The sequence below is a fragment of the Helianthus annuus genome, chromosome 2, assembly GCF_002127325.2.
Source record: "Helianthus annuus cultivar XRQ/B chromosome 2, HanXRQr2.0-SUNRISE, whole genome shotgun sequence".
Classification (NCBI taxonomy): domain Eukaryota; kingdom Viridiplantae; phylum Streptophyta; class Magnoliopsida; order Asterales; family Asteraceae; genus Helianthus; species Helianthus annuus.
In genome coordinates, this window is record NC_035434.2 from 82,488,837 (window position 1) to 82,505,006 (window position 16,170).

Here is a 16,170-nt window from a genome sequence, read left to right on the forward strand (position 1 = left end):
ACCGAACAACGCAATCGTACGGCCAAACAAACCGACATCCGAGATATTTTTGAGCATGTTTTGAGTTCCCTATACTTTAACTTCATTTTAGAGCCTTGAAATGAGGTTAACGGGGCTTAAACGTGTCAAAAATGAGCCGAAATGCAAGTTTTACAAGTTCAGGGGCTAAACTGTCATTTTGTGAAAGTGCTGGTCTGCAGGTCCCTTACGGACCGTATGGGCATGTGCTTACGGTCCGTAAGCAGTCCCCAGATCAGCAGAAATGCAAAAACATTGAATCTGGTCCATTCCACTTATTCCAATGGTTTTCACCCCTTGAATTACACACTATGGGCTCGTATTTAATGTCCCCATGGTATTCAAAACCTTGTGCCCAAGTGTATGGTCTAGATCATTCCTTCTTCTCCAAGAAACGATCCTAACGGTTGTGGATTTCCTATAAATACCCAACCCAACTTCATTCCTCCCCACTTGAATTCTGAGTTTGTTCTCTAAGTTGGGGTGTTTTAGCACTTCATACCTGAGAATACTCGGAAGTTCAAACTTGCGGGGACCTTCTGTAAGTATTCTTTCGCGTTTTTCATTCGTTTTAGCGTTAAAGTCAAACTGTGTTTGACTTTCTGCTTTGACCAGTTTATGGTCAACGCGAAGTTCATTTGAACTTCATAACGTGAGCGTAATCACGATGGTTATAGTCCCTAGTGACTATACCTACTGATTACCACGTTATCTAGGCTCAGTGACGAGTCGTAGCTTCGGCCAGAATGCGTTTTCTCGCGTATTTTGTAACCAAGCTACTTTTAAGTATCAAAACCGTTTGTTTTGATACCAAACCTGTTTTCTAACGTTGTTAAACATGTTTCGACATGTTTAGCTCGTCACTTTTAGTTTAGTGCTTGTGTAGAGTCGTAAGTCAAGCGGACTAAACACCCGCTTAGACTTTCAAACACGACCCGTTTGGTCGATCGTTAGGATCCGACCAAGCACGTTTAGTGACCATAGTTGCATAGGGAATAACCTTCCGAGGTTATACCTTATGGTCACCTAGTTAAGTAGTTGTGTGATAGGTAGTTTATATGCCTTAGGTAAATTACCAAAATGCCCTTTTCATACATAATTGGTAATTAAGCATATGTAACCTAAGATTTTGACACATAACTAATTATGTAACATATTTAAACATAAAGAGGCATATAATACTTGTCATAGGACTAGTTAGACGTCACGAACGCGCTTTTGCGCGCACGACGCGTTAAAATAGCGTAAGCTACCTTCATGGGTCACGATGGGTCGTAAGCACTTAGGTTAGGTTTCCTTTTAGGATGTAGGCTTTGTTAGACCATATTATATGAGTTCCCATACTCATTTGGTTTACGAGACCTCATCCTATCCGATCTTCCGATTTAGGTCCGGTTATTTATGTAGTCACCTATTCTAGGTGCCGTTTGATTCCGGGACTCCTCTAGCTTGCTTGGTAGTTGTTCAAGACTTCTAAGCACTCTCAAGTGAGTACATAGTCCCCTCTTTTACTGTTTTCAACTGTTTTGGGGTGAAGCATGTGTACCTATCTGTTATTTTCATAATTTTAAAGTATAATTGATTATACATGTTAGTACTTATCTTTTGACAAACTAAATGACTATCTATGGCTTAAACACTGATTTTTCAAAGATTATGAAATTAATTGTTGGAATAGTACTTATTTTTGTTCACCAGACCGGTTGGTAGTATGATATAGCGCTATAGGATTTGACACCCCATTCCTGTTGTCATGGAATGTCTGAAACCAATTTGTTGCTCCATCCAAATAGGGATTGCCTTTGTGGTATTTCTATAGTCTCAAAGGTGTATTTTGATACACTAGGTCTGATTGAATCCATAAATCACACTTTTAAAGTATAGTTTGATATACTCTCATGTGTGGTATTGTACAAAACCAACATATATTTTTGTTAATAACCAAAACATAGTTTAATATGTTATTTATACAACCCAAAGCATACTTTGATATGTTGTTCTCATAATTTAAAGCATAGTTTTAATATGTTATTTTCAAACCAAAACATAGTTTAATATGTAGTTATAAATCCAAAGTATACTTTTGATATACTACTGAAAACTTACTTATTTTACCAACTAAAGTATGGTTAATATACTATTTACTTAATGACTGATTTTTGGTTAGTGTTTAGATAACGATACGGGTGTAATGTGAGGAAAACATGGTAGATACGCCGCTGGTACTTCTTATATATAAGTGTTTTCATCGCATTACATACCGTGGCGTTATTTAGTACACTTGGATTAACGGTTTTGGAACTAAAATATATTGTAATATATTATTTATTCGACTTCCTTAAATCAAGTATATTTTTATATATATACTATAAACCCTTTTACAAGGATCATGACTACTTTTATTAAAACCTTTTTCTTTAAACTTATAAGTCATGAATCCTAAATCAATAAAACCTATGTACTCGCCGGCATTTTTATGCTGACGTACCTATTTTTACACATGTTTTAGGTACTGCTCTGTGATGATTGATGATATATGCTACACATAGGATGGACTCGTGCCTTAGCGACTTTAAAACTTGAAAGATAATAGTTGTACTTATTTTATTGTATTAAAACAATGAATTCATTTATTCAATAAAACAAAAATTATTTATTCCATGGTTGTGAAACAATGATTCTGTTACAACACTCCCCGACGTTTCCGCCACGTTTTGTTGTTTTACGTGGTCGGGGTGTGACAGAAAAGTTGGTATCAGAGCTAATGGTTATAGGGAATTAGGTTATTAGTAATGCTTTGACCTAGACTATAACCTTCCTAGGACCTTAGCACAAGTTATCTTGTGTTTAGTTTCAAAACAATACCGTCACTTATCCTTAGGTGACAACCACAACAAGAACATAAATTTGATTTGCTTTGAAAACTAATCATCTGTTCTAGGATGATTGATTACTAGGTTTTGAACCCTTTGTTATAAGGTTTTGAACTCTTCCAGTTTGACTCATGTTTGGCTTAGTGCCTTTTGAGTTTTCAAAATCTCGTCAAAGTTGGGTCTAGATAATGTGAACACGTGCAAACTGGAAGAGTGGATGCCTGTACCCTGAGTTTTCTGTCTAAGGCTAGAGTGTTCGTACAAATCCGCAGTATCGGACCAGTCACTCTTACCTGGGAACTCTTGGGGTGAGTGTCCACTTATAGGCGAGCATGTCTTCGCGATACATTATTTTTGACCTATTTACTTTGATTAATCTCCGTGTGTCGTTTGTTGCTTTGTAGTAACAAACAAATGACCACCATCTTTGCTTTCATCAAATTTTGTCTCATCTCATCCTTTTGTCTAATCCTTTCACTTGTTTTCCTTCCTATTTCCCCTTTTAGAATGCCTCCTCGACGCGAAAATCCGCTCTCAAATGCCGAAATGGCAGATATTCTGGCACAGCACTTGGTTGCCGCACTCCCAAACATTATGGCTCAAATAAACCAAGCCAATAACAACCAGAATGCTCCCTGCAATTTCAAAAGTTTCAACTCAGCTAACCCCCTCAAGTTTAGCGGTTCTGAAGGAGCAACTGGGCTCCTACAGTGGTTTGAAGGCATCGAAAGTACATTTCGTCATGTTCAATGTCCAGACAATCGGAAAGTCGAATTTGCATCCAGTATGTTTCAGAAGAGGGCTCTCACGTGGTGGAATGGAATTATGAGGGACCGTGGTGCTGAGGTCGCATTAGCACAAACTTGGGCTGAGTTTAGAGCTCTTATGATGAGGGAGTTTTGTCCTCGTCATGAATTGAGGGCTTTGGAGAGGGAATTTGATGACCTAAAGCAAGACAGCGGTGAGCATCGCGCCTATACTGACCGCTTTGAGGAATTGAGCTTGCTGTGTCCTGCTATGGTTACACCTGTGGATAAGGCGATTGAGAAATATATTGATGGTCTTCCTGACCTAGTTCAGGATATTGTTACTGGCAGCAACCCTACTACTGTCAGACAAGCCATCGAACTGTCTGCCACCTTAACTGAATCCCACATCAGGAAGAAAAAGCTTTTTCGAAAAGGCGACCCAAGACCATCTGACAAGACTGCTCCGGCTGAGCCAAAGGAAAAACAGGTTGAAGGATCCAAGAAGAAGAAGCGTAAGGCTTCTCAAAACTGCGCCATCACTGCTCAAGAGAAACAGGTTGCACCAAACCAGCCAGCACAACCTCGAAAAAGGCAAAACTATGTTGGTATCGCACCTTTGTGCAACAAGTGCAACCGTCATCATCTAGAGCAAGAGCAGTGTCACAAATGTACCCACTGTGGACGGTTGGGACATTTGATCAATGTCTGTCGTTATGCAAATCAAGCTGCTGCAAACCCTGCTGTTGTTCAAGCACGGCTCCCACCTGGGTCATGTTATAACTGTGGTGACCTTACTCACTACAGAAACAATTGCCCAAGACTTGTTAACATACCTCCAGCGCGTGGACGGGCGTTTAACATCCATGAGGCAAACGTAGACAATGATGCAGCAGTGAACAATTAGTGTTTTGTTATTTTTTTTTTCCTCTTGTTGTTATCCTTTGACATTTCAAGACAATTCGGTTGTTACATAAATAAAGATTCGATGTTTTTATTTTTGCAAAACTGATATGATTGTATAAATGATTAATGCAACCTTATGATAACAACACCAAGACAAACTACTCGTATGGTTTTGTCATTTCTATGATCACTTGTGATCTCCCCAAATACTCGTTTCTTTTAAGAGACAAAGCCAAACTCCTATTAAAGATCCTTTTATCTCCATAGATAAATTCTTGAGATGATTAAAGTTCCAAATGAAATCCACGGATTTGATTCCTAGTGTGCTTTAAATATCCGTATCCAAAGATAACAAATTAAGGATCAAGTTAACTAATTATGTGATAATGTGCATATATGTTCTCTTATATGTTTTGTGTGATCCATCCAAATCCTCGTAAAATCTTCCATATCTCATATGAAGGATTCATAGTAGGATATCCAAAAAGTACTATCTTGAATCCTTAATGGACTTCTACGTTGTAATAAAGTCCCTTGGGTTTTAAAGTACTATTCTATATTTGGACCCCTTGAGTGGTCTAGTTAAACAGATTGATTTGAAAATCTGGTTAGGAATATCATGTGATGATATAATTGAAAAGATCCCTTAAGTGGTCTGTTTAAGGAGATCGTACGACGGTCTAGTTAAGAAGATCATGTGTTGATCTAGTTAAAAAGATCGTTCGTTGATCTAGTTAAAAAGATCCTTTGGTGGTCTAGTCAAATCGCTTCCTGTTTATTCAATCGATTTTTCCCCTGCGCATTATGAAATGAACTGTGCGGACTGTGCAAGGAATTACGTAATTATGGAGGCCTACATAATTATGGAATTTAGTGCACAGAAACCACAGGAAGATTTGTCATGTGTTAAGACCTATAGTAACAAGAATAATGATACGGGAGAAGTCTTGGACTTTGACCGATGTCATTTATCTTACACTCCCCAATTCTGATTTCTTGCACACACAAGTTTCCTATGATAAGTCTTCATAAGAAATGTTCTCATGTCCATAGTTTGAAACTCCATGTTTTGTTACTACGTGGACATCACTTTGAGGATTGACAATTTCGCTGAAAAAAAAAATCCTAATATGGCCTAGAGTTTTACTAAAGGGCTCATTGGAATTAATTGAAAGCGAAACCGTCACAGCTGTCTTCACAAGTTTCCTCTAGAATTAAATTTCGGGACGAAATTTCCTAAAGTAGGGGAGACTGTGACACCTGTGTCACTTCAACCATCAAACAAATGCCAAACCAATGAAATATTGTATTTCATACTTGGGATTTGTAAAAATATGTGAATCATTTGCACATATCAATTCTTGTTTGATTTCAAGCTCAAAATCGCTTTCTAGAAGGTTATACGCACATTAATGCGTAAATATAACCAGTTTAACGCAACAAACACTCTGGAATAGTGAAATAGGCTTAACATACCTTAAATAACCTTCACATAACTTAGAAATAAGTTTTGAATGGTTTGGTGTGTTGAAATCTAGTTTATTCGCTTACAGGGACTAAAATTGACAAACTGCGAAAGTATGCCAATCTGAACTGTAACGAACATTCCGGAACTTGATCATAAGTTTAATAAGCCCTAAATATCCTTTACATAGCTTAGAAATAGGCTTTGAGGTGTTTGGTGTGCTAAAATAAACTTTATACTCATTCAGGGACTAAAAGCGTCAAAAAGTGCATAAGTTTGCACTTTCGCGCATATCTTACGTTCTGAATACTTCCGGACATCCAAAAATTTATGTAATCATTAAAATATTATGTTTTAGTGATTGGCATGAAAAAAATCCATTCGTCGCTAAATTTGGATCGTTTTTGCGTCCGTTACGACTTCCGTCGTAATTAACCGAACAACGCAATCGTACGGCCAAACAAACCGACATCCGAGATATTTTTGAGCATGTTTTGAGTTCCCTATACTTTAACTTCATTTTAGAGCCTTGAAATGAGGTTAACGGGGCTTAAACGTGTCAAAAATGAGCCGAAATGCAAGTTTTACAAGTTCAGGGGCTAAACTGTCATTTTGTGAAAGTGCTGGTCTGCAGGTCCCTTACGGACCGTATGGGCATGTGCTTACGGTCCGTAAGCAGTCCCCAGATCAGCAGAAATGCAAAAACATTGAATCTGGTCCATTCCACTTATTCCAATGGTTTTCACCCCTTGAATTACACACTATGGGCTCGTATTTGATGTCCCCATGGTATTCAAAACCTTGTGCCCAAGTGTATGGTCTAGATCATTCCTTCTTCTCCAAGAAACGATCCTAACGGTTGTGGATTTCCTATAAATACCCAACCCAACTTCATTCCTCCCCACTTGAATTCTGAGTTTGTTCTCTAAGTTGGGGTGTTTTAGCACTTCATACCTGAGAATACTCGGAAGTTCAAACTTGCGGGGACCTTCTGTAAGTATTCTTTCGCGTTTTTCATTCGTTTTAGCGTTAAAGTCAAACTGTGTTTGACTTTCTGCTTTGACCAGTTTATGGTCAACGCGAAGTTCATTTGAACTTCATAACGTGAGCGTAATCACGATGGTTATAGTCCCTAGTGACTATACCTACTGATTACCACGTTATCTAGGCTCAGTGACGAGTCGTAGCTTCGGCCAGAATGCGTTTTCTCGCGTATTTTGTAACCAAGCTACTTTTAACTATCAAAACCGTTTGTTTTGATACCAAACCTGTTTTCTAACGTTGTTAAACATGTTTCGACATGTTTAGCTCGTCACTTTTAGTTTAGTGCTTGTGTAGAGTCGTAAGTCAAGCGGACTAAACACCCGCTTAGACTTTCGAACACGACCCGTTTGGTCGATCGTTAGGATCCGACCAAGCACGTTTAGTGACCATAGTTGCATAGGGAATAACCTTCCGAGGTTATACCTTATGGTCACCTAGTTAAGTAGTTGTGTGATAGGTAGTTTATATGCCTTAGGTAAATTACCAAAATGCCCTTTTCATACATAATTGGTAATTAAGCATATGTAACCTAAGATTTTGACACATAACTAATTATGTAACATATTTAAACATAAAGAGGCATATAATACTTGTCATAGGACTAGTTAGACGTCACGAACGCGCTTTTGCGCGCACGACGCGTTAAAATAGCGTAAGCTACCTTCATGGGTCACGATGGGTCGTAAGCACTTAGGTTAGGTTTCCTTTTAGGATGTAGGCTTTGTTAGACTGTCACACCCCCAAAATCCTCCTGCGGATAACACCCGCTTCGAGGGCGTGACCGACCAGGATCCAGCCACCAATTATACCGAATACTTAAGTTGATAACAAAAGTAATACTTACTATTCATAAGCTTAGTAAATATTAAGTTCAGAGTTTAAAGTTTTAAGTTCCAAAATAGCAACAAGTAGCGGAAGCATAAGTACGGTAGTTTAAAACAAAGTTCATGATTCAAAATAAGGTAACACCCAACACAAGGGTGAACAGACACTACACGTTCCCAAGCTGCAAGCTCCTTCGTCACTGGTTACCTGCAAAGCATGCAGTAAGGGGTCAACAATAATGCTGAGTGAGTCCACTAGTTGTCCAGTTTTAATTTCCAAAAAAACTTTGTTTCACCGGTTAACTTATCCGTTTATACATGCCCTGGGGAGCTACCCCAAAAGTTAGCGACTAAACTGTTTTTCCAATACCGAACACTAGGTAACCGTTGCGTATCCGCAGGATGCCCCGATGTCAATGTTCTATCATCATTGACGGATTTCTGAGTACATTAGTTCACGACCGTCCCAAACCAGGGCACGGTGTGAGGCTGGTAAACACCTAAATAGCGCTATCAACTAATAACCCGCTCGCCTAACCCGGCGACTAATCGGTATTTGTAGTAGGGACTTGAGTGATAGAGTTTCGTTTAGTGCCGTTAGTTGCAATCCGTATAAACAGTAATTAACCAAAAGGTTTCCCAATACCCGGGAAGGAAAAGTAAGTTTTGTTCCCAATAACTAGGGAAGGTATGTAAATGGTATCCCCTTTTACCAGGGGATAGGATTGTCCAAAAGGTTTCCCAATACCAGGGAAGGAAAAGTAAGTTTTGTTCCCAATAACCAGGGAAAGTATGTAAATGGTATCCCCTTTTACCAGGGGATAGGGTTGTTAGTCTCGTGTCCCAAACCACCGGGACGCATGCTTTTAAGTTGTGAACTCACCTTGGGTTGCTCGGTAGGTTTAGGTTACTTGTCAATCACGTTGGTCACCACGTCCTAACATGGTTACCGGTATAGGTCAGGTTCGGTGTACAAGTAATCACACGCAAGAACATATACAGGCACGTAACATTCATACAAGTAATAGTCATGGGGTTATTGGGCCGGCCCTAACAGTAACACAGTCAAACAGAACACAGCAACACATAGACCATTTAACAGATAGCCCAAGTTAACACAGAATGGCCCAATAACTAAAATGGACAGCCCACTCGCAACCAGCTGGTCTCGAGTCGCAACCAGGTGGTCTCGGCTTGTCAAGCTGTGGTTGCGAGTCGCAACCGTGGTCTCGAGTTATCACGTTTTGGTTGCGAGTCGCAACGGCGTGGTCTCGAGTCGCAATCTCATGGTTTCGACTTGTCATGCTTTGGTTGCGAGTCGCAACCGTGTGGTTTCGAGTCGTAATGCCGTCGTTGCGAGTCGTAATCTGTCACTTTCATATACACGTGATGATGCAGAAAAGACAGTCCAAATTGTACATATGAAATCAGACCCATATTTGGAAACAGCCAATAGGGTTTCTACAAACACTTTTCCTAATTTTGACCATATACAACAATAGATCAAACATTACCATTTTAAAATCTTCAAACTATCTTCAACAAGTTCATCAAGTTCATAGTTTTTCTAGGGTTTTCATGCCAACATAATCACACATTTTGGACCGAAAATCACCTATTTCTAACAAGATTAATATGCAAGAACAAGTAAAACATACACTTAGTGGCATTAACATAACTCGGTTGGCCCTAAACATCCTTAAACCATTATTCCATAACCATTTAAGCATGTTAGCAAGTATCATACATAGGGTTTAACACACATAGTCAAAACTTCACAATCTTCCTAAAAATCATGCATAGTATTTCTAACCAAGCATAATATTTCTAGTTCATTTAACCCACATAAATCTTATACACAAAAGATACACAAAGATAACACTAACCGGTTATGAAAGGAGGAGCCGAAAACAAAGAAAAGAGAACCGAGAAGATGGAGTGTCCGAATTGGTCTTGACCGAGTTTCCTTGTCCGAGATCCTTGAGCTTGAACCGAAAGTTTGGAAGAGTTTGGATGTTGTTGGCTTGGGGTTTTTAGTTGAGAGAAAATAGAAGAGGTGTGTGTTTGTTTTAGTAGCAAATGAGGGAAATGAGGAGATGGTGGGGATTATATACACAAGGGGTGTTTTCGGGTTGGGCTTGGGGTTTCGGCCCAAACCGGTTACGGCCCAAGGGCCACTCGAAACCAAGAGGCCCACTCGCAACCGCCCGGTTGCGAGTCATGGTCTCGGGTCGTGGTTTCGGCTCTCATATAAATATATACATACATATCACACATATCATGCACAAAATCACGTTTCCATTTAATAATATATATACACACAAAATATTACAAAGTGATCGCTCAGAAAAACCTCGAGTGTCACATTATCCCCAAGTTTTAAGAACTTTCGTCCCGAAAGTTGAAGCAGCCACTGCCAAGCTAGCGTGTTTCAACGGGGTGTCACATCATCCCCCCGTTAGTTTGGAATTTCGTCCCGAAATTCGGTTGTAGCTTCAGTGCTGAGGTTTTCGTTTAGGAATAACTGGGGATACTTGGACTTCATCTGGTCCTCCCGCTCCCAGGTAAACTCTGGGCCGCGCCGTGAGTTCCAACGAACTCGCACAAGGGGTATCTGGCTACGTTTGAGGGTTTTGATTTCTCGATCCGTGATCTCAATCGGTTCCTCAGTAAAGTGTAGCTGTTCATCAATCGTCAGTTCCTTAAAAGGAATCACAAGTGTTTCATCCGACAAACACTTCTTCAGGTTAGATACGTGAAAAACGTTGTGCACTGCACTCAGCTCTACAGGCAGGTTTAATCTATAAGCAACCTTACCGATTTTCTCGGTAATTTCGAATGGTCCAACATACCGTGGATTCAGCTTGCCCCGTTTACCGAAACGGACCACACCCTTCCAGGGTGAGACTTTAAGTAGAACCCGGTCCCCGACCTGGAATTCTAGTGGTTTCCTACGCTTATCGGCGTAGCTTTTCTGACGGTCACGAGCTGCCGCCATGCGTTGCCTGATCTGGGAAATCTTTTCCGTTGTATCTACTACCAGTTCTGGGCCTGTGAGTTGACTATCACCGACTTCCGCCCAGCAGAGAGGTGATCGGCATTTACGACCGTACAATGCCTCAAAAGGTGCCGCCTGAATACTAGTGTGATAGCTGTTGTTGTAGGAGAATTCCACCAGCGGCAGATGCTTCTCCCAGTTCTTGCCAAAATCGATCACACATGCTCTAAGCATGTCTTCCAGGGTTTGGATGGTGCGTTCAGACTGCCCATCCGTTTGCGGGTGATAAGCGGTGCTCATGTCCAAACGTGAGCCAAAGGATTTGTGCATAGCTTGCCACAACTCGGAAGTAAAACGAGCGTCTCGGTCAGAAATAATAGAAGTTGGCACCCCGTGCCTGGAGACTACTTCCTTCAAATAGATTTCTGCCAAGGTAGAAAACTTGTCCGTTTCCTTAATGGCCAAAAAGTGTGCAGACTTAGTCAATCGATCTACTATCACCCAAATAGTATCATTCCCGCGTTGAGATCTAGGTAGCCCTGTAACAAAATCCATGGAAATCTGTTCCCATTTCCATTTCGGGATTTCGGGTTGCTGTAGTAGGCCTGCTGGTTTCTGATACTCGATCTTGACTCTTGCACAGGTCAAACATTTGCCAACATAGGCTGCTATGTGGGCTTTCATGCCAGGCCACCAGTATGTGGTTTTCAAGTCGTGGTACATCTTATCTGCACCAGGATGTACTGAATAACGGGACTTATGGGCTTCGTCCATCACAAGCTCTCGTAGATCTCCGTAAAGTGGGACCCAAATGCGCCCTGCCACATAGTAGGCGCCGTCCTCTTTCTGTTCTAGCTGTTGTCTTGATCCTCGCAGGGACTCAGCCCTGATGTTTTCCGGTTTCAGAGCTTCAATCTGAGCATTTCGAATCTGGGTAGGGAGACTAGACTGGATGGTAAGTTGTAATGCTCGCACGCGCCGTGGTATAGTGTCCTTTCGGCTGAGGGCGTCTGCCACGACATTGGCCTTGCCCGGATGGTACTTGATGGCGCATTCATAATCATTCAGAAGTTCGACCCATCGACGTTGTCGCATGTTTAACTCCTTCTGCTTGAAGATATGCTCGAGACTCCTGTGATCGGTGTAAATGGTGCACTTGGTACCGTACAGGTAATGTCTCCATATCTTAAGCGCAAATATTACCGCTCCCAGTTCCAAATCATGCGTTGTGTAGTTCCTTTCATGTGTCTTAAGTTGTCGGGATGCGTAAGCAATGACTTTCTCGCGTTGCATCAACACGCAACCGAGCCCATGAATAGACGCATCACAGTAAACCACAAAGTCGTCCGTTCCTTCAGGTAACGAGAGAATTGGAGCACTGCAGAGGTTATCCTTAAGCCTCTGAAAAGCAGATTCCTGTGCTTCATTCCACTTGTAGGTGACGCCTTTCTGAGTGAGTGTCGTGAGAGGTTGTGCAATCTTAGAGAATCCCTGAATAAATCTGCGGTAGTAACCTGCCAATCCTAAGAATTGGCGAACTTCAGTGGGAGTCTTAGGGGTAGGCCAATTCTTTATAGAGTCGATCTTAGCTGGGTCGACGTGGATTCCATCCTTGTTAACCACGTGCCCAAGGAAATGGACTTCTCGAAGCCAGAAGTCGCATTTCGAGAACTTGGCGTACAGTTGCTCATTGCGAAGAAGTTCGAGAATAAGGCGTAGGTGCTGTTCATGCTCTTCCTGACTTTTCGAGTAGATCAAGATGTCGTCTATAAACACGATCACGAACTTGTCGAGGTAGGGTTTGCATACTCGGTTCATAAGATCCATGAACACTGCAGGGGCGTTGGTCATTCCGAAGGGCATAACGAGGAATTCATAATGACCATAACGAGTTCTGAATGCAGTTTTGGAGATGTCTTCGTTACGGACCCTTAACTGATGGTAGCCTGATCGCAGGTCAATCTTAGAGTAGTAGCTCGATCCTTGCAGTTGATCAAACAAATCGTCGATTCGAGGGAGAGGGTAACGATTCTTGATGGTAACCTTGTTCAACTCACGATAGTCTATGCACATTCGGAACGTGCCATCCTTCTTCTTAACAAAGAGTACCGGTGCTCCCCAGGGTGATGAACTAGGGCGGATAAATCCTTTATCCAATAGTTCTTGTAGTTGCGTCGAGAGTTCCTTCAATTCTGCGGGGGCTAGTCGATAAGGCGCACGAGCTATAGGCGCTGCTCCGGGAGCTAGCTCGATTTGGAATTCGACCTGACGATGGGGAGGGAGTCCAGGTAATTCCTCAGGAAATACCTCGGGATAGTCGCGTACTACTGGAAAGTCTTCAATCCTCTTTTCCTTTTCCTGCGTGTTGGTAACAAGTGCCAAGATAGCGGTGTGCCCTTTCCGTAAACACTTCTGGGCCTTCAAGAACGAGATAATGCCGGAGATTTCTCCACCCTTGCCACCTTGTACAATGAGGGGTTTGCCAGAACGGCGAGGAATACGAACTGCTTTCTCTTGACAGAGGATCTCAGCGCGATGCTTGGATAACCAATCCATACCAATAACGACGTCGAAGCTTCCAAGAGTAACAGGGAAAAGATCGATACTAAATGTCTGACCAGACAACTCTAGTTTGCAGCCTTTAACAACATGGGAGGCCTCGATGTTTCTACCATTAGCTAACTCGACGATATGAGGAGAACTTAGTAACGAAAGCGGACGCTTAAGCTTCTTACTAATACGTAGGGATACATAACTAGCATCGGCACCGGAATCAAATAACACAGAAACATAACGATCATCGAGTAGGAACTTACCCGTCACGACATTGGGGTCATTCCTTGCTTCTCCAGCTCCAATCACAAAAGCTCTTCCTCTAGCACCATTCCCAGCATTGTTGTTCTGATTGTTGTTCCCAGCTCCCTGATTATTGTTGCGGTTCTGATTCAGTTCAGGGCAATCCTTCTTAAAGTGTCCCTCAGCTCCACACTTAAAACATGCCCGGTTGTTTCCCTGCTGCTGTTGCTGTTGGGGTTGTTGCTGATTCTGTCTAGCTGGGAACTGACTTCGACAATCCTTGGCGTCGTGCCCCATCTTGTGGCATCGCTGACACTGGCCCTTGTTACATGCCCCATTGTGGTGCTTGTTACACTTGTTGCACTTAGGGTAGCTTCCCCGGTAGCCACCCTGTTGCTGAGTGCCTTTGTTGCTTTCAGTTTTCCTTTGCTGCGCTGGGGCCTGAGTGGGGTTAGCATCCTTGCTTTGACTTCCTTCCCACTTACGCTTGCTGTCACTAGAAGTTCCGACGGTAGCACTGATCCTTTTGGGCAACCTGCCCTCTTCTACGGCCTGATCAGTAAGTTTGTGAGCAAGTCGAACAATCGGCTGAATGGTAGTGTGGTTGGCTGAAGTGACATGGCTTCGAATTTCTGGAGCTAAACCTTTGATGTACAGTTCGATCCTTCGGTACATTGGTCGAGACATGTTCGGGCAGAGAGCAGCATAGTCATTGGACAACTTGGTGTAGGTTTCAATCTCTGACCCAACCATCTTGAGCTCATAGTACTCGTTCTCAAGCTTGTGGATGTCATCCCGGTGACAGTATTCATCCTTAATCATATCCTTGAAATCCTCCCATGCCGTAGCATTTGCAGTTTCCAACCCAAACATCTGAATCTGCGCCTTCCACCAAGAAAGCGCGCTTCCTTCAAGCGTAGTCGTAGCAAACTTCACCCAGTTCGCAGGGGGACACTCACAAACAGCAAAAACAGCTTCAATTTTCTCAATCCAATGCAGAAGACCTATGGCACCCTCAGTGCCGTTGAAAGGGAGAGGCTTGCAATCCATGAAAGTTTTGAAAGTACACACTGGTGGTTGCGCAGGTGCATGCTGACCTATAGGGTGAGCTGCGAAAGCTGCAGCCACTGTGTTGAGCAGGTTAGTGAACTGAGCCTGTGTCATGTTAATGTTTCCTCTTCCACGTCCACTCATTGTCTTCATAACCAGAAAACACAATATGAGTGTGATGTCGTAGTGTAGCGAGAATGAGATAGAAGAGAGAGGTGTATCTATCTAGTTTAGGCACACTAGTACGTATATCATAACAGGAAACATAAAGTAAGCAACAAGTAAACACTGGTCCGAGCTATGAGGTCAAAAGTGTTGAGCCTTGCACTTGGAGTGTAGTGTCGTCGCGAGTCACGGGTTATAGTCTGGTTTTCTCCAAAAAGATTTTTCCCTTTTTAAAACCAAGTTCACTATAACCAATGGCTCTGATACCAATCTGTCACACCCCCAAAATCCTCCTGCGGATAACACCCGCTTCGAGGGCGTGACCGACCAGGATCCAGCCACCAATTATACCGAATACTTAAGTTGATAACAAAAGTAATACTTACTATTCATAAGCTTAGTAAATATTAAGTTCAGAGTTTAAAGTTTTAAGTTCCAAAATAGCAACAAGTAGCGGAAGCATAAGTACGGTAGTTTAAAACAAAGTTCATGATTCAAAATAAGGTAACACCCAACACAAGGGTGAACAGACACTACACGTTCCCAAGCTGCAAGCTCCTTCGTCACTGGTTACCTGCAAAGCATGCAGTAAGGGGTCAACAATAATGCTGAGTGAGTCCACTAGTTGTCCAGTTTTAATTTCCAAAAAAACTTTGTTTCACCGGTTAACTTATCCGTTTATACATGCCCTGGGGAGCTACCCCAAAAGTTAGCGACTAAACTGTTTTTCCAATACCGAACACTAGGTAACCGTTGCGTATCCGCAGGATGCCCCGATGTCAATGTTCTATCATCATTGACGGATTTCTGAGTACATTAGTTCACGACCGTCCCAAACCAGGGCACGGTGTGAGGCTGGTAAACACCTAAATAGCGCTATCAACTAATAACCCGCTCGCCTAACCCGGCGACTAATCGGTATTTGTAGTAGGGACTTGAGTGATAGAGTTTCGTTTAGTGCCGTTAGTTGCAATCCGTATAAACAGTAATTAACCAAAAGGTTTCCCAATACCCGGGAAGGAAAAGTAAGTTTTGTTCCCAATAACTAGGGAAGGTATGTAAATGGTATCCCCTTTTACCAGGGGATAGGATTGTCCAAAAGGTTTCCCAATACCAGGGAAGGAAAAGTAAGTTTTGTTCCCAATAACCAGGGAAAGTATGTAAATGGTATCCCCTTTTACCAGGGGATAGGGTTGTTAGTCTCGTGTCCCAAACCACCGGGACGCATGCTTTTAAGTTGTGAACTCACCTTGGGTTGCTCGGTAGGTTTAGGTTACTTGTCAAT